The 24,746-nt window shown below is 32.6% G+C and overlaps 2 long non-coding RNA genes across 5 annotated transcripts; both read left to right on the forward strand.

Moving 5' to 3' along the window:
- Window positions 1–1,275: 1,275 nt before the first annotated feature.
- On the forward strand, window positions 1,276–3,306 carry LOC143074747 (uncharacterized). Its single transcript, XR_012978054.1, has 3 exons — window positions 1,276–1,397; window positions 1,959–1,995; window positions 2,996–3,306. It is a non-coding gene; the product is annotated as an uncharacterized LOC143074747 (long non-coding RNA).
- A 1,825-nt stretch (window positions 3,307–5,131) lies between these two features.
- LOC143076459 (uncharacterized) lies at window positions 5,132–15,134 on the forward strand. Of its 4 annotated transcripts, none has more exons than XR_012978657.1 (7): window positions 5,132–5,201; window positions 6,353–6,442; window positions 8,171–8,494; window positions 9,103–9,206; window positions 11,061–11,277; window positions 13,150–13,260; window positions 14,044–15,134. It is a non-coding gene; the product is annotated as an uncharacterized LOC143076459 (long non-coding RNA). The 4 variants fall into 4 exon arrangements; XR_012978658.1 differs by lacking the exon at window positions 5,132–5,201 and adding an exon at window positions 5,205–5,338; XR_012978659.1 differs by lacking the exon at window positions 5,132–5,201 and adding an exon at window positions 5,212–5,330.
- Window positions 15,135–24,746: the final 9,612 nt, after the last annotated feature.

Genomic DNA, 24,746 nt, shown 5'->3' on the forward strand with positions numbered 1-24,746 from the left:
CATTGTGTCAAAACTAATTGGTAGATATTGACTGAGAGTCTTTTCGAATATAAGTGTGGATCGGTGTGATTTCTGAGAAGTTTGAGCTTACTTTAAGTTTCTTGAGAGTGAATAATAGCTTATGACTTTTATACCTGTAATTCGGCTAACATGGCTAAGGCAAATTGAATCTTTACCCCGGGGTAAAAAAAAACCAAAGTGATTGGAATGATTCAACATTTTATAAACATTCAATTCACAGAAAAAGAACGCAATTTTACGATTTTCTTTAAAACACTCCAATCTAAATGACAACCGAGTATACCCTTACTTATGGTAAGCTTTTGATTTTTACATACTTTTTTCTAGTATTGTTATGAGGGAAATCATGTTGGCATGACACGGGTAATGTTCTTCTCATATATGTTATGATGGTATGATACTAAACCCCTAACGGGAAGGATTGTGCCTGATGTTCATATGATGAAATCATAATCTTTCAGTCAGTATAATTGAAGTCTGGAGCTGGCATGTCAGTTAACTGCTAGTAGTCTGTTGTTATTTATGTATTATTGTCATTTTGTTTATTTTCTTTGGTTACATCTTCTGACATCAGACTCGGACTTCTCTTGAACTAAATTTTAATGTGCGTATTGTTATGCGTTTACTTTTCTACATTGGTTAGAGGTATAGGGGGAGGGTTGAGATCTCACAAACATGTTTAACCCCGCAGCATTTTTTGTGCCTGTCCCAAGTCAGGAGCCTCTGGCCTTTGTTGGTCTTGTATTATTTTAATTTTAGTTTCTTGTGTACAATTTGGAAATTAGTATGGCGTTCATTATCACTAAACTAGTATATATTTGTTTAGGGGCCAGCTGAAGGACGCCTCCGGGTGCGGGAATTTCTCCCTACATTAAAGACCTGTTTGTGACCTTCTGCTGTTGTTTTTTTTTCTATGGTCGGGTTGTTGTCTCTTGGCACATTCCCCATTTCCATTCTCAATTTTATAGATACTTGTTGTGTCATTTCGATTGATTGATTGATGGTTTGTTGCTCAATGTCCAGTGTCAAATATTTCATGCATGTTCAGGACGAGAACACATTCATTATACATACAATAGATATGTCTTGTAACGGAGGTTGTTTGGTATAAGGTCGGCAAAATTACGACTGCAAATGGGAAGCAAGGTATATTTGATAGGGACAGATATTTGGCCTTGAAACATGCCACCTAGGGATCCCGCCATTTCGAAAATAGGATTTCTACAACAAAGAATCTTTGTTTCGTCTTTTTTCAGATAGTGTATCCATGAACAAATTGATACTTATTTATGTGGCAGTTCTATGTGCTGGTGTTTTAACTACCATCATTATTGTCGCTGCAATAGTCAGAAAATATGTCAAAATGAAATTGTCAGGTAGGTTTTATTTTCGCTAATCTAAAATCAGCTTTCTTTTCTATATTTATTAATGTCAATGAAAGGTCACTTCGGTAATATTTTGGCCATTTTTTTTTCTTTCTTGAAGTGTAAAGTTCAAGGGACCTACATCAGCGAAGAAAGAAAAGAAAAAAACGAAGGTCTGGAAATGGGAGTGGGGGCTCTCTTCATTTATTGATTATTAAATTTTTCTCTGATTTCTAGTTTAGTTTTCTTTTTCTTTTTCCCTATTTTTCTCTATTCTTTATTATTTTGAGCTTTATTCTCTATTATGTAAACCCCATCCCGACCTTTGTATGCTTGACATAATGTCTATTTCCTGTTGAACAACAAAATTTCACATGATCTTATAATGTTACATGTTAACATTAAACGAGAATAGAAAAAAGGAAATCATAACGAGAGTTCCAAGATAAAAGAGTCGTACATGTATCAACGTCGAGGTCGGAATGTCATATCACAGTTACGTTTTCGTATGTCTCTTTTGAATGTCATCAAGGATCAAACCATATACAAAGATAATATACTGTTTAATTTCAGTTGAAATTACACCCAGCACCAGAGCCTTAACTAACAGGTGACTAATTTAATTTTTAATTTATGTATTTAGTCTAGTTATTAATCTATACAAACTGTTGCTGCCGTTTACATAGAAAATTTGTATGGCATGATTTCACATGAGACAACTCTCAACAAGAGACCAAATGACACAGAAATTAACAGCTAAAGGTCACCGTACTACCTTCAACAATGAGTAAAGCCTATCATACCGCATAGTCGGCTATAAAAGGCCACGAAATCACAAATGTAAAACTACTCAAGCGAGAAAACGAACGGCCTAATTAATGTACAAAAAAATGAACGAATACAAATATGTTGCACAGCAACAAGCGACAACCACTGAATTACAGGCTCCTGATTTGGGACAGGCACATACATACATAATGTAGCGGCTACCAGGTCGGGTTAATCTGGAACAGTGGCGTGACAGTACAACATAAGAACGAACTTTAAAAATCAGTTAAAGAAGTTTGTTCTATCAGATTGATACACATATAAATGCAAATATAAAAAACACGTGGACGTCTATTTAAGAATTGAATGCTTCTTTTTGTAACTTCATTGGGGGTGTAAAAGCGTTGACCGAAGTACATTTTGTATGAAGCGTGGAAGCGCTTCATTCTAAAATAGAGCGTACGGTCAACGCTTTTACAACCCTGTGAAGTTTTTAAGCTAGGATCAATTTACATGTGCATTTATTGTGGGACCTCGCGTCATCATAAATGATAACTTTCATTAATTGTGTTATGAAGTTGTGAAGGTATAACGCGAGACTGTATAGTAGCCAATCAGAATCACGTATTATAATGAAACATACATGCATCTAATGTAATTATAAGTTTGTAAAGGTAAGTTAATCGTTTGATGTGAAAGGAATTCCACTCATTCTGAAACAATTTGTGGTGTCCTTTCCAAACCCCTTTAAGTTTTCACGGTATCTCTTGCTGGTATTATTCTTTTACCTTTAAGATAAACACATTTTAACCAATGCCATGAACATATCGTTCTAATTTTAGACAAATTGAATCTCCTGAAGAAGATGACACTTCTGAGACTCTGAATCCATCACAGTATGCAGAAATTGATGACGTATCTTACCATTCTGTTACGTGGAGAGATTACTCACTGGACAATGTACAGGAGTATACAGAAATGAACGCTGTCGTCAACAATCCTACATATCTCAACACACAGTGCTATAAGGACATCCGGGACTCTTTGAGAGAACTTCGTGTATATGATTTAACGAGTACGAATGAAACCGACACCAAATCAGACACCAATTTGAATATTACTTTGTAAATGTGTTGGTTCAAAATATACAAACAATGCGATTTTAGTTTTTTTTAATAATATTTATTACTTTATTTGCAAGGTTTTTTTTATTATGAAAACGAGATGTTGATTTTTCTTATTATGGTGTAAGTTATATATTTTTATATATTTATTTATTCTGGTATCACCTAAGTTGGACAAAGGTATACAGAAAAACACATTAGTTTACATTACATTGCATATGTACATTTGTTGAGGAAGCATTAAATATGAGTTTTTTACAACGGTATGATCAGTATAGCCGACAGGTTAACATCAGAGAGAATCCAGTTTGTCATTTATAATTCTAATAAATTGGCACAATTTTCGAAGTTTAGATTTCTGTTTTTGGTTCATAATAGCATTAAATTTTAAAACATTACAGTTCGTTAGGTATTTCTTGTCAATAAGTAGTATTCTATCTGTCAAGAGACTGCTGCATTCCATTACATAGTGGTATTTGTCACCTATAGCAACTCTGCACAACGGACACTTTCTCTGTTCTCGGGGAATGTTTTGCCATCTACCATTTTCAATCGGCAGTTTATGGTTCATTGTCCTAAACCGCGACATTGTTATTACATCTTTATCATCAAGTACGTTAAGATAGTGTTCGAAATTGTGTGATGTCTTGTATAGGCGATAATTCAGGGCTTTCGGCGAATCGTTTACCTTTCCTGACCATGACTGTGTAAACTGATCTTCTAGTCTTTGTTTAATTATCGATTTAATGTTAGGTGATGTGTTTTGGAATGACCATAAGTAAGAGAATCCACAATTGTTGTTTCTTGTGCTAACTTGAAAAGGTATCTAAACATTACAGCAGCGAGCTTACTTTCTTTACCGGTAATTAACTTTGTCAAATAAGATATAATTCTAGTTTTTATATCTATTTCTAGGGGATACAGACCCAGTTCTCCATAAATGAAGTCGTTTTGAGTAGATGGCTTAAGATGTAAAAGTAGCTTAAAAAATTTAGTTTGAACTCTTTCTAGTATATCTATGTTTTCGTAACCCCATATTTCGCATCCATATAGCAGAATAGGTTTTACCAGTAAGTCAAACAAATCTACATGGCTTTTAATTGATAAATTGTGAATTCTTCCCTTCCTTAAAACTTCGTACATTGCACTTGTTGCTTTGTCCTTTAAATGTTGTTTGCATTGTTTAAAGCTGCCTGTTTTGCTGAAAATAATTCCTAAGTAGTTAAAGTATTTTACAGTTACAATAAGTAAAAGTATATTAGTTAGCACAAAAATCATGCTCGAAACATGAAATCCAGCATTTTGATTGGTCGATTTTGAAGTATGAGTACAAAAAACTGACTCGAAAGTTTTATGAGTTTAAGAACTTACAGTTCTAGAGTAGCTGGGATCTAATGGCCCTCCTCGTGTGTTGCTATTTTCTAAAGGACAATGATATGTACGGTATACATGGTATAATACCAATAAAAGGATGAAAAGAAAAGAAAAAAGAACCAAGCATTAGTACCAAACGTTATAGTATATTCTCCGCCCCTTTGTCGCCTATGGTTTTTTTTTATCACACATGCTACGAAAAATCAATACTAAAATAAATCTTTAAATAGGCGATCTATTTATATTAATTGAAGATATTAAATGTCCTATTTTAAGATTTCTTTGTTAAATTGTTATGACATTTAAAGATATTTATATTATATAGTTTATGACGTAGTGTCGTAATACACCAATGCTAACCTTTTTCAAAGTTAATATCTGAACTTTAAAGCGAATAGACTTTAACACTTTAAACTACAAAGAAAATAGATTTTTCATAAAATTAAAAATTGTCGTGGATCCCGGAGATCATAGTTTAAAAAAACAAATCAGCGGAAGTCAACGTCACGGTTATAATGGAAATGCGGAAGAAAATTAATTTGTTAAAATGGTAGGTACATGTTTGCGTTGGACAGTTGAAGATCACGATTTGTATCCTTTTTTGTAATTTCCTAAACGAATAATTGTAGTCATTACGCGTAGCATTCATGTATCAGTAAAAGAACCTAAGTAAACCTAAGTAAGTAAGTAAGTACTAAGTAATTCGTGTACTGTGTTTATAGTTTAATGTGACGTATAGTTTACTGCACGTCTATACATTATTATTAGGGGTCAGCTGAACCCAACTCCTTGATTTCTCGATGCGTTGAAGCCCATTCCTGTCCTGAGGATGTTTTTTGCACTTTGGTCGAGTTGATTTCTCTTTGACCTATTCCCCGTTTCCATTATCTATTCTTACGTTAGTATATGAATATCATGAATATGCAGCTATAAATAAAAAAGCAAACTCGTTCTGCATGTTCTGTCTCTGTCATTAAGTACAAATGGTAGATAGTTTATGCATTTCTAAACCCAATCCTAAGATAAACAAGCCTACAAAATCATTGGATAACTTAGAACTTAGACACTTGATTATGGTGTAACTAGGGATCTTAATGTATTCAAATTTATAATAAGCAGGTAACTTAGCCTGAGAATAATCAGCCTCGTTTTTGTATAAGTTTCCAATATTTCATTGTAAAACAAGATTGTCAGAGCCATAAACAAGTTAAAGCATTACAGGTTGAAAGGGAAGATAAATGTTTTGGAAACCTTATAATAAGCTCTACAAAAAAATACATGTACTCACAGGTTGCTACAAGAGAGGTCAAAGATACCAGTGGGACAATCAAACTCATAAGTCGAAAATAAACTGACAACGACATGGCTCGAAATGAAAAAGACATCCAAACAAACAATTATAGTACACAAGACACAACATAGAACACTAATGACTAAGCAACACGAATCCCACCAAATATTTGGGCTGATCTGAGGTGCTTCGGGAGGGTTAGTAGATCCTGCATCCTATGTGGCACTTGTCGTGTTGCTCATGTTAGTACAAACTTAGTAAAAAGTCTTATTCGGTTTTCACCAAACAAACCTTCGTTGTATATATAAATGTTCGAATTAATAAAAGTATAACCATCATAATGGAAAGACATAGTTTATCTAGAGAAAACATCATTGTAATGAAGTAAAATACAACAGACTTAATTTCAGTTTATCTGCTCTACGTGATGTCTTGAAGAAATAGAACAATGCTGCTAGCTATCATATTCTCTTTGTTATTTCGGATATCAAATTCTGAGGGTAAGTTGTCACTATAAAAATGTATATTAGATGATTTCAAATATTGGTAATGATCATGATGATTGCATTGCCTGCATGGTATTTGCCTGCAATGAAATAATGCGGATTTCCAATTAAATATAGACCAATAATTTCACATGTGAATTATTCTCTAACGCAACAAAACATTTATTCTAGATGTTACATTTGCACGCATTGCCATGACAGCTGCACGTAATGCCTATATCTACGCGCATTTTTTTTAAATTTATGTTTGCACGCATTAATTTTACAAGTTAACATTAATAAAGTGTAGAAAGTAAAATAACACAGATACAGTAAAATTCAGATTGGAAAGTCCCTAAATATAAACAAATGGTAAAATTAAAAGCTAAAACAAACCAAACCAATGAATAATAACTGTCATATTCCTGTCTTTGTACAGACATTTTCTGATGTAGAAAATGGTGGATTGAACCTGGTTTAAAAGCTAGCTAAATCTCTCACTTGAATGACAGTCGCTAACCAATGTAGGGAATGTCAGGATACTAGAAATATGAATCTAATGATATAACACTGTTGTTTCTTTTGTTTATAGCTACCGATTTGTTAATCCCTTTTAGTTTGATATACCGCAATCAATATGATTATTTGAATTTTCAAAATAGTTCAAAGATTCATAAAATGCATAAGTGTTCATAGTTATTCAATCACTTTCAGATTTATTGAGAGAAATTGTGAAATTTCCTTAAAAACAATCTTAAAAGATCGGGTTGTTGTCTCTCTGGCACATTCCCCATTTCCATTCTCAATTTTATATTAAAAGGCATTCTTGAAGGCAGCAATCTCAGAAAAAGCTACACATAAAACTAAGAAGATGCGATATGATTGCCAATGAGACAACTCTCCGCCAGAGACAAATATAACATAGAAGTTTGAAACTATAGATCACCATACGGCCTTCAACCACGAACAACATTCATACCGCATAGTCAACTATAAGAGGACACGAAAGTCAAAACTAAAACAATTCAAACGAGTAAACTAACGGTCGGTTCTGTAATTATATTAATGGCACGAATTGTATGATATGAAAAAACAAAAACAAGAAAAACGTTTCATACGTATACCTAATAATATAAGAAAACATGTTAAAGGAAGTCGCACAATTAAGCATGGCAACAACGTACGGATTTTCCCAGCTTTATATTAAGAGCAACACAATATTTGGATTGTTGTATCACCCAACTCAAAATATGAAAATTCATATACACAAGTAACCTGACCCTTACACTTTAATTATTCTAGAAGTCAACTAGTATTTTCTGTTAACTTCTAAATTAGGTTGCATGCTTGTTAAAAAGATTTTTAAAAATCATCTAGACGAATCAAATACTCTGTTCTGCTTGGGATCCATTTGTTCTGTGATGTCCCTTCTTGAAGTTTGTAGCAGAAAGTAAAATCACAACAATACTGAACTCTGAGAAAATTTCAAAAAGGAAAGTTCCTAATCAAATGGCAAAATCAAAAATAATAAACGAATGGAGGGGCGAGTTTATTTTTATTATTATTAATGACAAACCAGTTCACGTCGAGATGAATAACAGCAGTAAAACTGTTACGAATAAGATCTAAACTCGGCATATAAACCTTTTTCCACATCTTGTCTCGTTGTTGTTTATATACTTTAAAACAGTTAACTTGTTCCATTTATCGTATATACATACACGAAGTTTTGCTTTATTTTAGAAGTGACGGTGAGTGTTTCTACGAGTCCGATAGTTCTAGGAAAACTTGTCATTTTAACCTGTGATGTTGAGAAACTTTCAGGAGTATTAGAACATAATATGTCACAATGGATGGGAAAGGGTCAGGGTCAACGGGAATTTAAATGTCATGGATCAACAGGCTGCTGTACTGAGGAAAATAAGTATAAAATAACTATTCGAAATTCGAGCTTCGACTTGGAGATACGAAATTTCAATGTCAGGGATTTTGACGTTGTTTATACATGTGGATATAGATTTCATACGAAATCCAAAAAGTTATCATGGAACGACGATAAAGTATTATGTAAGTATTTAGTAAAACTATGCAGTTGTTTTTATGTTGATAAACATCTTCGCCATGTTCATTTATCAAATGACTCAAGTCATTGTAGAATTCTTAAACGTCTATCATGAGATAATACTTTTCTATGTAAAATGTTGTAACGACTTAGTAACTGGAGATTCTTTAAATCATACCCGAGTTATATGACCATGTCAAAGCAGACAGACAAACAGACAAGGCAGACACGACAGACAAGACAGACAGACAGACAGATGTTGTCTCTTTGACATATTCCCCATTTGAATTCCTAATTGTATTGATCTTTGTATATAAAAAAAAATATACAAAAAAAAGAAAAAAAGAAACAAGGAACTAGAATTGTAAAGTATTCTTAAATTATTGATTCGCTATAAACAAAAAATCGTAAGATATTATGCTTAAAATTTTGTTTTCCAGACGGTTTGAATAATTAAAGTTAATAAGGCACTCAAATTCGAAGTTGTAAAATATGCGGACCCTATTAAGGAATTATATGACTTAATAAAAGAAAAATCTTACGATATTTGAAATAGTACAATACAATGTTTTGAAATATACATGTATGGTATGAAGTTACCGTTTTGTTGTAGGTAAAAATATAATTGATGAAAGTGACTATCGGCCTGAAAACACACATTTCAATATAACCCTGACAGAAGTGTACCCTGAACCCAAGTGCTCAGCTACCTCTAAGGTAAGTAGGTTAATCTTGTTTTCATTAATTCATGATTGGATTAAATTTTTTCTTATTTATCATTCAAACAGAACATTGCATGTTGTTGTTACTGTACCTTTAGAAAAAGCGTTTACATGTAACGGTATGGTAAATTATGTGATGTACACTTGCTTCAAGTAAAACATTACCATTCAAAACATTGTTTTCTCGAGGAATATGGAATTAAACAATAACTGTCTTTTATCAATTCGTTTGTTATCCATTAGTTTGATGGATTAGAGCTTTTGATTTTGCCATTTGATTAGGGACTTTCCATTTAGAATATTTCTCGAAGGTCAGTGATTTTACTTTTTTATTTTGACGAATATCTAATGTGATATCTTCTGATGCCAGAACCTTTGTAAACAATATAAAAAAGAAGAGTTGGTATGATGACCAATGAAATTTTGGCGGGGAAATATTCTCTCTTGACTTTTCATAGCTTTATCATTAACAAGTTTAAGTTCTCAAAAACTATTAAAAAATAATTAAAATTTTATAAGACTTTTACCGATGGCTTATTATTATACATGTAAAAGATTTATAAAAAGAAAAATGGGGGTCAATGGGCAAACTTTTTAAATGCATTCAAATAGGTAGAACTAGAGGATTGCGAAAATCTGACAAAAATCCCAAAACGTGACAAGCGAACTTCCTTAAATCACAATGCATGTTGGTGTACCTTAAGAAAAAAGAACCTTTACCGCGCTAAGCATCAAGTGCCTTTAGATGTAACGTTATGGTGAATTATTTGATGTACAGTGGAGTCTCTGGTGTCCGCGCGGCCGGTGATACCGCTCATTAGCTGATTTCGTTATATCAACACCGTAATGCAAATAAAATTGTTCTTGTTATTGTGTTAGCATTCCAGAGGGATAAAAAAGAATAAAATTGATAAGTTCCAGATTGAAATAATAACTGCAATCCCTAGATTTACAATATTTGTCCAATGTCCATTAAAAAAATACAGCATCAGATAAAATTTGTTTTTACTTAAGTCAAATTTTATCAGATTGAAATAATTTTTGCTTTGCATCCTTGAAAGTGTGCTTGGTTTGAATTTAGCTACCTTTCGTAGCAGCAAATCTTTCCTCTATTCAAAATAAGCTATTTTTGGAAGGCATGCGCGAAATCACCGGACATTGGAGTAACTCTCAGAACAGGGGTTTCCCCACTTTTAGACACACATTACACAAAATCTTGAGGTTTAAACCCTACAAACTGATAATTTTATGAAATATAAGTATTTTATAAATGTATTCACACAATATAATCCAATTATTGGTTTTATCAGTTGAATGAAGTGAAGTCATAAGTCTTGGGTGCGCGGATACACCGGACTGCACCGTACAATTGGTTTAGGAAAGCAATTGTCGTTCATTACATTCGTTTCTCGAGGAATATGGAATATCAAACAATTACTGTATTTTCTTTTATTCATACGTTTATTATCCATTCATTTGATTTTGCAATTTGATAAGGGACTTTCTGTTTTTAATTTTCCTCAGAGATCAGTATTTTTGTGATTTTACTTTTTTTTTGATACCTTATGACACCAGAACCTTTGTATACAATATGGTTGGTATGCTGGCCAATGAGACAATTCTTCACAAGAGACCAAAAAGACACAGAAATTATTATAGGTCACCGTACGACCTTCAGCAATGAGCAACAATGAACAACTCTCGATCCATCAGAAACCAAATGATGTAGGAGTTAATAGATATAAGCTTGGTGTCTTTAATGATTTCTTTTAATGTCAACAGAAAAAAACGAACTTGCTCATTTGTAAATCATAGTTTACGTGACTTTACCTCTTTACCATTATTAAAGTCCTTAAATGGCACAGTTTTATCGGAGTCAGCAGTCAAAGTCACAACTGAGAACAGCCTTGTATTTCCATTGAAGAAAGCGATAATATCAGGCGACTTACAGCATGGAAAAGTTGATTTAGAAAATTGTGAAAGACGAGTATTTATTCACTGCTGCTTAAATATGACATTTCTCCCAGTGTTGCAAAAACAACACAATTTTTGCTCTTCACTTCAAGGTAAGTTGTTAAATTTGAGAATTAAAAAAAGAGTAGTTAAAATGTTTTACTCTTTTTGACCAATTAATTCAAAATGTTAAAACACGACGTTTAGAGTTTTCAGAAATGTTAATGTTAGCTTAGGCTCAATAGCACGTCTAGTATTTATAAAATGAAAGTAACATTTTTATGATTTAAGCAAAAGTTAACTTCAGATATAATTTGAATAAATAAACATACACAGGAACCTGATGATTAGTGGTTGTTGTTTGTTGATGTGGTTCATAATTGTTTCTTGCTTTTTATATAGATTAGACCTTTATTCTCCCGTTTGAATGGTTTTACAATAGTCAATTTTAAGCCCTTTATAGCTTGTTGTTCGGTGTGAGCCAAGGCTCCGTGTAACAGACCGTACTTTGATCTATAATGTTTTATTTTTTACAAATTGTGACTTGGATGGAGAATTGTCTCATTGGCACTCATACCACATCTTCTTATTTCTATAAAGTAATGACCACACGTATCACCAAATACTATTTTTATTATACGTAATAATTGATAAAATATACCATTGAGTGGTAAAGCGCGTTATTTACATCACAAACTCCATTTAATTCAAAAGAAAGGACGAAGATGGGGTCATGATAAAGATAGACATTTGATTATGTTAACGATTTGGGTATGATCCGGTCATGATTTTCAGATTGTTTGGATTGTGATTTGGACATGCTATGATTACAAGTAAAGCATGGTGTGCTGCTGACCTTCTAATAATAATAATTCTTTATTTGCAAAACAAACAAAAACCCAATTTTGGTTATGGCAAATACAAAGACAAAACAAACATAATGAAAACTCGACATAGATAAAAACAGTTATCGGTCTCCTTTCCCTCAGTTCTTTTGACTCTTTAATAAAAGAAACAACTACTTTTACATCATTTGGTGTTGATGGATTTAGTATAATCACAAGTTTATCAGTAAAATTGAGTGTATTAAAATTGACATATTTTTGTATATAATATTTTAGAAAGATTTCTCTTTTATTTTTTATTAATTTTAAAGTTAAAGAAAAAATGGAATTCATCGTCTAAGATATTACTTATTTAATTTGGTTTACATTTTTCTTGTTTCTTTATTTTGGTAGTATTTCATTTGATCATTTATATTAGATTTAAGAAATTTATATAGATATATTTTATTATTTTCATTCAAGTTATTTATTTTATCAAAATAAGAGTTTGATAATAGTTAATTTAACCTTTTTTTAATTGGGGGTTTAACTTTTTAGTCTGTTTTAAAGTTTTAGTTTCCTTAATATTTAAGTTTGATTTCAATATTTTTATATTGTGACACATTTTTTGCAAAAGTATACCAAGAGTATGTATGTTCCGTTAGTATCTAAACTTTTAGTTAATTTTAAGGCTTCATTTAGAAGTGGGTTTATATTTTCATTATTTAATCTACATAGGTATATCATTGTTTGGGTTTTTATTAACGTTTCTAATGGCAGAATTCCTAGTTCATTTCTAAAAGCTAGATTTGTTGAGCTTCTTTTTGTCCCCAGTACTTGTTTGATAAAATGTAACTGTTTTTTTTTTCTAATATAGTTTTATCAATAAAATGAATAGCATCTGGTGTTGAGCTATTTTTTGTTAGCTCGGAGTTTAGCTCTATAAAATTGAATATAAGTGTCCATATAACATATTTCACTATTACATGTTAGAATAGGTTTGACCAAAGTTTCAAAAAGGCTGCAAGACACTATCACAGGAAGTTGTCATATAAATTGTAACTTCATTTGCATGTGATGATTTTACAAAATTGTTAAAATGATTCATTTGGTTTCCAAAATTTTTCAAACATAATGATTATGTTTCTCATGTTTTTGCAGAAACACAAGATAAGGGCATTACTCCATCATTCAAAGCAGCTCTAATCATTGTATCTGGTGTTTGTGTACTTGCCATAATCACGATAATAGCCATATTTGTTATTCGGAAAGGTGAGTAAACTTCTTCGTTATTAGAAATGGGTTTTTTTCTATTCACGTTTATTACAACTTATAAAATACAATTATAATGTTACACTGTTCTTTACTATATGATCAAAGTAGGGTAAATGAATATTAGCAAAAATTAGCAGCAGAACAGATGTACTAGGCCAGCATCACACATTGTCACTGTTTGGCATTAATGACATGATGACATTAATTATTAGGGGAAACTGTTTACATATTGTCGAGCATTATTTGACAAAATTTTGTATAGTTTTTTCCTCTTCAGTTGTTAAGTTGTTTTATTTTTTTGAGTTCAAGATCGTAGTCTTATCTTTTAAAACCTAAATTCTTGTTTTGCATCAACGTAGCAAGATCACACCATGTCAGTATGCATGTTTCTCGTGAAGTTTTCCTAGCCACAAAGCAAGGTTCAACCCACCAATTGCAATTTGTCTTATAATTTCCTGTACCAAGTCAAGATATGGCAATTGTTATCTAATAGTTCGTTTTTATGTATGTTGCATTGTCGTTTGATTTTTGTAGCACTTCAGTGTTTATGTTGTTCCTTTTCTTTCAGCTTATAGTTGATGTGTTTTCCTCCGTTTTAGTTTGTAACCCGGATTTGTTTTCTCTCAATCGATTTATGATCTTTGCACAGCGGTATATTAAGTACGGTTGCCTTTATTGATGTGAAAAATAAACAGTTTAAATATCATTTCAATTTTTGAATTAATTATACTTCATATTCCTGTTTTCATTGGTTTTTTTTATTGCCTTTTTTCACTATAGGATATCTAACAACACAACAGATGCGAGCATCGCAGTTGGAGGAAACAAAGTATTTACGTACTCAGGAGACGCCGGTTATAGACATGTAAAAAAACGTTGTTTATCTGGAAGGATTTGATATGTACAGGTTAATTAAATTCAATAATGGAAACTGCACGGAGGCTTCCAATAGCTAAGTACTGTACTATGAGCTGTAGCAACGTTTTGAGCGTTGAGAAAGAGAGTGCAAGACCTCTCCATTTAATACAATGTATCATATGACAGCTTTGTGTGTTGCAACACGTGTTTATCGTAGAACGAAATGTACAGTTTTTATTTGCCTTTGGTGATTTAAAATGACAAAAGACTACGAATGATTTCATTGTTCTTGATCGATTATACAAATACGCCCCTGCATTGGTCGAATTTTCATTGCCATGTATATTGTTGACAAATTTCAAGAGAAAAATGCCTTGTCTAGCGTAGAATTTTGACAGAAATACATAAGTCGAATTAAAAAGAAAACAAAATCTGGCTGGTTTAACAGAATATTATTGTTCCAAAAAGAATGATGTATTCTGATTTATATATCTTTGTCTTTGAATTTTTGTCCCCATCAAATGGCAACTACGGGCAACTGTTTATGAATTAATACAACTCTGCCGAGTTGCCTTATATACACTTGGCATTTTTTATAAATATTTAATCCTAAGTTATTGCTGGCTAAGCAAAGATGTTGTTACATTTTAATATTGGTTGTGTTGTTTCGTTCATTTATTATTTGGGATACTATTGTGTTCAAATGAAGTTGGTACTCTTTTCTAGATTTAGAAATGCAGTTTCACTTTGGAAAATCTACCAAATATTTACACCAAAAGACACGATTGTATTCCCTATTGGTAATTTCTTCTTTTTTTGAAGGGGGGGGGGGCGGTGTCGTTCCTTTGCCCGTTCTTTGTGTGAGTGTTTTTTTAACAACTCGTTCACTAGGACCGTGTTGTGATGGTTTTAATATCATTGAATTTAATATACTAAATTCTTACATAAAATAAATATTTGGTTATAATGTTTGTAAGGACTGATAGGATGCTTATAAATAACGAGACTTTTAATCAATTTTATTAAGGAAATATTGCTAAAAAAATTGAATGCATTGAATGAATGAATGAATGAAGGAAGGTAGGAAGGAAGGAAGAAAGGAATCGTTATTACAAAAGCATATATATGCTATGACAAATTGACAAATCAACAACATATGTTACATAATATAAAGCACGGATAGACAGCAGAAAACATAAGTAGCTAAAAATAAAAATACCAACCTACAAACAAAAGCACACTATTATTAACATAGAAATTTTAAGACTTAGCATCACGAACGTCAAGAAAACGTTGTGATGATCTCATGTGCTCCGGAAGGGTAATTATATACTGTCCAACTTGTGGCACAAATCGCAATGCTAATGTTTATGCAAATCCGGTAATACGTCTAATTTGGTTGGTCACTTTCAGGAAAATGATAACGGAACTATAGTTCCGACATTAGCAACATATTTGCAATTACATGTGAATTGGATAACGGGCAACTAACTCGTGATGACGTCCGTTAAACTAATTAAGGGATTACATCCACTTTACTACTTGGAACTCTTGGTTAGTTTAGTATCTTCCTTTTGAGTAGCAATACGCTATCAAAGACATAATGATTATAAATACAAGCCATTGAATATCGTATCAACTGGAATACGTACAATCTGTATGCGGGCGCTTTTTGAATGTTGCTACAAAGTATATGAAAATGGAAAGTGCACAATTAGTAAGCTTAAGTCATCTCTTTTGCTGTAAAGTTTTGTTTTAAACCGACGCTCATTGTGTATTTCTATTTGTAAGTCAAGATATGAGGCAGACTTATATTTGTTACTGTGTCTGTTGAATCAATTTTGAGTGGATATGTGCGTTCAACATAGTCACCAAATGTATTGATTATTCAGTATGAAAAAATCATATTATTAGCGGCAAGTAAAGTTGTAGGAAGTCAGCCTCGTATGAATAAAAGAAAAAAATCTTCAAGAAAAGAGACACTGTTCCCTTCTACCGAAGATTGTCGAAAAATAAATGTTTTGTTAATCAAGAAATCACTGGTCTTGATAATGTCAGCTTCAGACAATTTTATGTTTGAATCAGAGTGAATTTTTACAAAGTAGGATTTATTCCACCCTAAGACAAGATACTTGTATCTACACTGGTCATTTTATTTTTTATGAAACAAAGCAGGACCAACTGTTTGAATTTGTCTTTTCCTTTGGAATGGGGAATACTTGTGTAAGTGTAGAACAGTCAAATGTTTTAATACTATTGTAAGATGAAATAGTTACAGATTTTTTTTTAAATCCACATCTGATTCACGCCACATTTAGGACAGGAAGTTTTACATTAACTTTAATTGCTGATAGAATTGATGTGAATGATTTAGAAAGAGGTTTCGTTGTTTGTAGGGACACTTATGTAGTTTAGGTATCAATACAGAGGATTTTGTTCTTCAACTTTGGTTGAAATTGTAAAAAGAAACATATAGCAGTCATATGGTTATCCACGATTTCTTCTTTAGTACGTGTCGTTGGGGTTGATGTTGAGCTTCCAAGTGAGTTGTCAATACTTAATTTATATATCAAGCAGTTCATTTGATGTGAAAATGATTTACGAACAAATTCAAAATAATAATAAGGCCGTATAAAGTTCGAAGTTCAATAGCATTAAGGACCAAAGATTTGGAATGGTTATGCCAAATACATCTATGAATAGATTAGAAATTCCTAAAGAATTAAAAAAAAAACAAGTCTTTTAAACTGTGAATATTTAACTAACAAATGTATGCTCATATCAATGATCATTCATTTAAAAAAAAGAAGTGCTGAGAATACATGTGTTGTCATTAAACCAAATTCAGGAAATAACAAAAATATTACTAGATATGAAAAGTACAATATGTGCATTCACACTATTCCCCACAAGAGACCACAATTACATAGAAATTAACCACATCAGCTTTGTATCTTGCTTTGAGGAAACAATAGAAGATTGAAAGAAAATAAAACTAGCAATATTTACCATCCTGACGATAAATTCAACACTTAGCCAAAATTGGCAGTGTCCTGTTTAGAGTTATGGTACTTTTGTTCTCTTTTTGGTCTTAAGTAATAATGATTGATTTTGGTATGTATTTGCTCATAACTATTTGAAATATGTGCATTGCATTGTAAACATTCGATGCAACACAACGTGGTGTTACCGAAACAAGCCTCTTGTGACAGTTTGGTATGCATTATACTGTTACAAATTAGTGTTAGTTATGTGGATGATATAACAAACATGTTTCGCCTTGTCACATCTATATATATTTGTTCAAGGCTAAGAGCTTAACATTCAGTTTATTCCTTTGATTGTCTTAAGTTATTTTAATATCACCAAAACAGATATAACAAAAATACCGAGGATAATTCAATACGGAAAGTCCGTAATCAAAGTGCCAAACCAAAAGCTCATAACAACTGTATGGAACGCCACAGCTGTCTTATATGGAACTCTGATATTACTTTATGTTGTTTTATTATTATTTAATGATATTGTGTCTTTACTGAATATGGTTTTGACATTACGTAATGATGTTTTTATATAACTCAATATGGAATAGTCATCTTGATATTACACGATATAGTTTCGTATTGACTTGATACATTTTTGAATTACTTAATATGGTTTTGTCATTACTCTATGTGGTTTCACCATAATTTGATATGATTGTGTCATTAGTCAATGTGGTTTTATCATTACTTGATGTGTATGTAACGTAATGTAGTTGTTTCATTACATGATGTTGTTTTGTTATTTCGTAATGGTGATTAATTTTGTCTATTCTTTATATGGTTTTAACATTACGTAATGATGTTTCAAAAGAGGGACGAAAGATACCAAAGGGACAGTCAAACTCATAAATCTAAAACAAACTAACAACGCCATGGCTAAAAATGAAAAGACAAACAGAAAAACAATAGTACACATGACACAACATAGAAAACTAAAGAATAAACAACACGAACCCCACCAAAAACTAGGGGAGATCTAAGGTGCTCCGGAAGGGTAAGCAGATCCTGCTCCACATGTGGCACCCGTCGTGTTGCTTATGTGATTACAAATCCGGTAAATAGTCTAATTTGGTAGGTCACATTCATGAAAGGGAAGGGGATTGTAGTTACGACGTAAGGAACATATCCGATATCATTTGTGAAACGGTTATTCCATAACGGTCAAAATTTTACGATTTTACACTACTTGATGTGTTTATTTCATTATTTGATGTGGTCTAGTCATTCTTTGATGTGGTCCTGTCATTCTTTGATGTGGTTATCCCATTACTTGACGAGGTAAAACCACGTGACCAATTCGGAAAAACCTGTTATATTTTTAGATAGATTTCCATTTTGTATGTGCCTTGAATGTGTCTGGCCATCCATCTAATTAGTGTTCAAATAGAAGTTCGGGTTACTGGTTGAGTTAAACTTTAAGTTTTCGAATTCAAGTCATGCTTAAAATTAAAGTTCTAGTTAGCATTGAGTTTCGAGTTGGACTTCGAGTTTGAGTCTCATTTAAAGGCAAAGTTCTAGTAACAACTTTGAATTTGAGTCACTTCTTGTGGTAGAGTTTGAGTAAGATTCGAATTTAATTCTCATTTAGATCAATTATGATTTCGAGTCGAAATTTGAGCTATTTTATATGTCTTTTTGGGTTCGTAATAAAGTATTCTATCGCGTAACAAGGGTTTTTGCTCGGGCTTCCAAAAAGAGGGTTCCGGGATATGCGTACTAAATAAACAATGTGGCAGTATACAAAACGCAACTTAGGAGTTAAAATAAAGTTAGATGGGGTGTGATTGCCAATGAGACAACTATCCACCAGAGTTTAAACGCAGTGAATATATCATATGAATCATATATAGGCAACCGTACAGCCTTCAACACTCAGTATAGTCAGCTACAAAAGGCCACCATGCACTATATAATGTGAAAAAAATCAAATTTTTAACAGATTTCAATATGTCGATTGTTTAATGTGCTTTGGATGGGTATCTTCAAAGTTAAAGTTCAAATTAAAGTTCAAGTGGTTGTTCAGAGTTATTTGGTATGAAAAAGGGGAACGGCAGACAATAATAAAAATATAAAATCCTAAACATTTTACAGTATTTCGGACATTATTAGGATATCCCCCAAACCACTTGGTCCTGTTATTTTATCCGAAGTTCTCAAATAGAAGCAGTATTATAATAAATTTGTAAAATATTTTACGGAACGCTGTGTCTCGCCTGATATTGCTGCCTTCAGTGTAAAAGCGTAATGTTGGTCGGCTGAACACACATCGGTCAAAAAAAAAGTGTTTTTCTGATATTGAGGGAAAACTATACAAGTTTTAAAACACTTCATGGATCATGGTTTATAATGTCAAAACAGTTTAATTCGGTTTTATTTAACTAAAACAAAACTTTATGGTTTTTAACAATGATCAAAACCCATACCTCATAGTAAGCTATAAAAGCTTTCGACGACGTTGTTGTGTCTCACTGCCGCTACATTGATGTCGCAGGCTTGACACAAATCAAAAGAGTAATACTTTTTTGTTAACAAATGAGACACTTCAAATTAACTGACACTTATAAAGTCACAGGAAAATCGGGACAGGGTATGGGGAATGGCTCGGACTAAACGACAAAGCATCAATACTATAAAATAAAAATCCTCCGACTTTGTTTTTAGCGTGAATGATCTCTCTAATTGAATTCTCTGATCTACCTCACACTAATTGAACAATATACGTTTTGGAATAGCTGTTTCAGTTGTTTTTAGCTTAATACCTTCATCTTTTAATTGAATGTGAACTTCCAAATAAAACCGAATCACTCGGTTTGTAATTTCGCGAATAACACGACGGGTGTCACAAGTTGAGCAGAATCTACTTACCTTTCTGGGGAACCCGAGATCACCCCGATGGATTTAAATTACCCAGTTATACCGATCTATTGAGTCAGCCAATTGAAACTTTTTTTTAAGTCAACGCAACTGAAAGTTGGGGTCATAGTGATTAACCTCTGTCCGTCCGTCCGTCTTTCTGTCCCACAATGGCCTTTATGGGTATATAGTTATACCGCATAACTCCTCCAACAGTTTGAATCCTAGGAAGTTTTTCTCTTTACTGTCTGTTTGTTATTCTCGTGGGATTTTGTCTGATGCTTGGTCCGTTTCTGTGTGTGTTACATTTTAGTGTTGTGTCGTTGTTCTCCTCTTATATTTAATGCGTTTCCCTCGGTTTTAGTTTGTTACCCCGATTTTGTTTTTGTCCATGGATTTATGAGTTTTGAACAGCGGTATACTACCGTTGCCTTTATTTTGTACATTTATTGAAGGTGTGCTGCATGTGGTCAGGGTTTAATTTTTATTAATATGTTTTTTCTTTTTATTATTTTCCCTCTTTTGGGAGAAAAATTAAACTTTGTCCTTTTTGGGGGTATAAGCGGTTAAATAAGTGGAGTGCGGGGGCATCACTTTGTCTAGTTTACATTTTATTTCTCGTGTTGTGCTGTTACACTACTGTTTCAGTCAGATGTTCGCTCATATACATGTTAAACTCCGCCACGTGCACTTTCTTTATGTACCTGCCCCAAGTTAGGAGCGTTGTCGTGGTATACATATGTGTCATATTTGTTTTTTTGTAAAATAGACTGTTAGTTTGTTCGGTTGATTTTTTTCACATAGTGCACGGTGGCCTTTTGTAGCTGACTATACGGAGTGTTGAAGGCTGTACGGTTGCTAATATATGATTTCTTACATCCACTGCATTTAAACTCTGGTGGAAAGTTAGCTCATTGGTAGTCTGTTTCCCGGCCGTTATTGAAATTCTTGATAATATTTGTATATTCCGAAGGCATACTGAATGTTTTACGGAGGGGACCAACCTAGCTCATTGGCAATCACACCACATCTAACTTTATTTCAACTCCTATGTTGCGTTTTGTATACTGCAACATTGTTTATTTAGTACGCATATCCCGGACCCCTATTTTCGGAAGCCCCAGCAAAAGCCCTTGTTCCGCGCTAGAAAATTTAATTACGAACTCAAAAAGACATATAAAATAGCTCAAATTTCAACTCGAAATCTTAATAATCTAAATGAGACTTAAATTCGAATCTTACTCAAACTCTACCTCAAGAAGTGACTCAAATTCAAAGTTGTAACTAGAACTCTGCCTTTAAATGTAACTCCCACTCGAAGTCCAACTCGAAACTCAATGCTAACTAAAATTTAATTATAAGCATGACTTCGAAAACTAACTCAAAGTTATAAAAATATAACAGGTTTTTCCGAATTTGTCACGTGGGTTTACCTCATCAAGTAATGGGATAACCATATCAAAGAATGACAGGACCACATCAAAAAATGACAAGACCACATCAAATAACGAAACAAACACATGGTGTAGTGTAAAATCGTCAAATTTTGAAACATCATTACGTAATATTAAAACCATATAAAGAATAAAGAATAGACAAATCATCACTGTGAAATAACAAAACCACATCATGTAATGATACAACTACATTACGTTAAGACACATACAAATCAAGTAATGTTAAAACCACATTGACTAATGACACAACCATATCAAATTATGGTGAAACCATATAGAGTAATGTCAAAACCATATTGAGTAATGGCAAAACTATATCAGGTCAATACGAAACCATATCGTGTAATATCGAAATATCATTAAGTAATGACTATTCCATATTGAGTTAAATAAAAACATCATTACGTAATGTCAAAACCATATTAAGTAAAGACAAAATATCATTAAGTAATAATAAAACAACATATAGTAATGTGAGAGTTCCACATAAGACAGCTGTGGCGTTCCATACTACTGACATTCCGGACTTGGTACATGCATTTAGTTCGATTCCTCATTTTGAAATTGTTTACAAATTTTTCATTGGTATCAGATATTCTATTGTTACATTTTTAATGTTCAAAACATACATTTTTTCTCAAATATTTTATTTTGTACGGTGAAAGCCAACTTTTAGTATATTTATCAAAAGTTTTATTTCGCAATATAATATTCCATTCAGATGAATTCATCCATTCAAAAATTTTATGGACGCCATGACCATTGGTTACCCGCCACGTTTCAATCGTTGTTAGACCAATCCAATTCTTTATTTTCATTGATATGACTTTTCACCGGGTTTGTAATTACACAAGCAACACATCGGTTGCAATATGTGGAACAGGTTTTTGGTTGGATTTCAGGTGCTCAGACTTTATGTTGTGCTTCGTATACAATTGTTTATTTTGAGGGTGTTTGTTTGGTCATGAGGTTGTGTGAAATTTGTTTTTGATTTGTGAGTATGAATGTATTTATGATTGCCAATGAGACAACTCTCAATAAGAGACCAAAATGACACAGACTTTAACAACTATAGGTCACCGTACGGCCGTCAACCCGCATTGTCAGCTTTAAAAGGACCCGAAATGACAATGTAAAAATATTCAAACGAGAAAACTAACGGCCAAATTTATGTTAAAAAAGTTACTGAAAAACAAATATGCAAAACATAAACAAACGACAACCACTGAATTGCAGGCTCCTGAATTAGGACAGGCACATACATACAGAATGTTGCGGGGTTAAACATCTTAGTGGGATCCCAACATGTTAGCGGGATTCCAACCCTCCCCTTACCTGTGACAGTGGTATAACAGTACAACATAAGAACGAACTGAAAAATCAGTTGAAAAACTCATCAGATGGATAAAAATATAAGTGGACGTGGACGGGTACTTGCACATATTGTATGATTGTGAGTTGTGGTAATCTGATAATATTTATCAAATTCTGAAGGTGTATGTCAGTTTTAATTTTAATTTGATAAACATGGTAAACATAGGTAATATGACTGACTTATTACCCGACATAGTATACAGTATGACTCTTTGATTTTCTATTTACGTAGGTATTAACATCCTGGGTTTCCTATTTTTTATTTTGATTGGTTACTCTGTTATCTTCTTTGATATTGCGGCACTCTTTTCAAATATTTCACAGAGATATAGAACACTGACACTGTTTTGTACGGAAGCCGGTTAGTGTCAGGGTAGAGTTTCATTTTTAAGTCGTTACAACGACTTAGCTAACTTGTTATAACGACTTAGCATATTTGTCTTGTTACAACAACTTAGCTAACTTTTTTTAACGACTTCGCTTACTTGTTTAAACAACTTAGCTAACTTGTTTAAACAACTTAGCTAACTCGCTTAAACAACTTAGCTAACTCGTTAAAACGACTTATCTAACTTGTTTAAACAACTTAGCTGACTTGTTATAACGACTTAGCTAATTTAACTCGTTATAACAACTTAGCTTACTCGTTATAACGACTTATCTAAGTCGTTTTAACAACTTAGCTATCTCGTTTAAACAACTTAGCTAACTTGTTATAACGACTTAGCTAATTTAACTCGTTATAACAACTTAGCTAACTTGTTATAACAACTTGGAGAATCTATCTCGTTATAACAACTTAGATAACTTGTTTTAACCACTTTACTTACTCGTTTAAACAACTTAGCTAACTCATTAAAACGACTTACTTAACTTGTTTAAACAACTTAGCTAATTCGTTATAACGACTTAAGTATAAAACTCAACCCTGACACTAACCGGCTTTCGTAGTTTTGTGATATTCATATACTAATTTTTCTTATTCTTGAAACCATTATTTATATTCGGGTCTTATACTCTTTACTTTGATGCATGTATAACATATCGATATTTTTATCTTGTACAGCGTATAAGAAAGTGTTAGGAATACGTGGTATGAGTGCCAATGAGACAACTCTTCATCCAAGGCACAATTTGTAAAAGAAGAAACATTATAGGTCAAAGTACGGTCTTCAACGTAGAGCGTTGGCTCACACCGAACAGCAAGCTATACAGGGACCAACGTCCACTTTGATTTATATCTTTGCAACACACGAAAATATTACAGTTATTATATTATTTTTTTCATATTTCATATTCCAGCAGAAAATATTGCCTTGCATTAATTTAAAGTAGACTATATTCAATTTTTCACATGAAGACATATTTCATTTATATTCGTATTCCAGTATGTGAAGTATATAATGTACAGTGATCTTATAGAGGGTCACTGTGCAGTCTCTGTATTACATGCATGGTAAGCTGTGTGGTGTATTAAGTTTATTTATATACGTGATGTCTATTTGTACTTATTTAGGGTTTTTTTTTCATTTGTGTCATGTCTGTGTTTGGAATGTGTTATTGCTTAGTTTATGATTATTTCCAAATAGAACTGTGTATTGGAATTTTTTACTCTAAAAACTGATTATTAACATAAGTCGACACAAGAAAATGCCTGCGCCAAATCAGGAGTATGACAGATGCTATCCATTCGTTTGATTTGTTTGAGTTTTTAATTCTGACATTTGCGTAGAGATTTTCCTTTTTGAATTTTACTCGTAGTTCAGTATCATTGTGATTTTACTTTTTACTGATATCGGTTATAAAATGTAGACTTTGTTACAGATGCTAATTATTCGTAGTCGTATTTTATAAATTATGGTTTATTTCGGATAGAAGTCAACCCAAGGATAATTCA

This window comes from Mytilus galloprovincialis, chromosome 5 (assembly GCF_965363235.1).
Source record: "Mytilus galloprovincialis chromosome 5, xbMytGall1.hap1.1, whole genome shotgun sequence".
Lineage (NCBI taxonomy): Eukaryota > Metazoa > Mollusca > Bivalvia > Mytilida > Mytilidae > Mytilus > Mytilus galloprovincialis.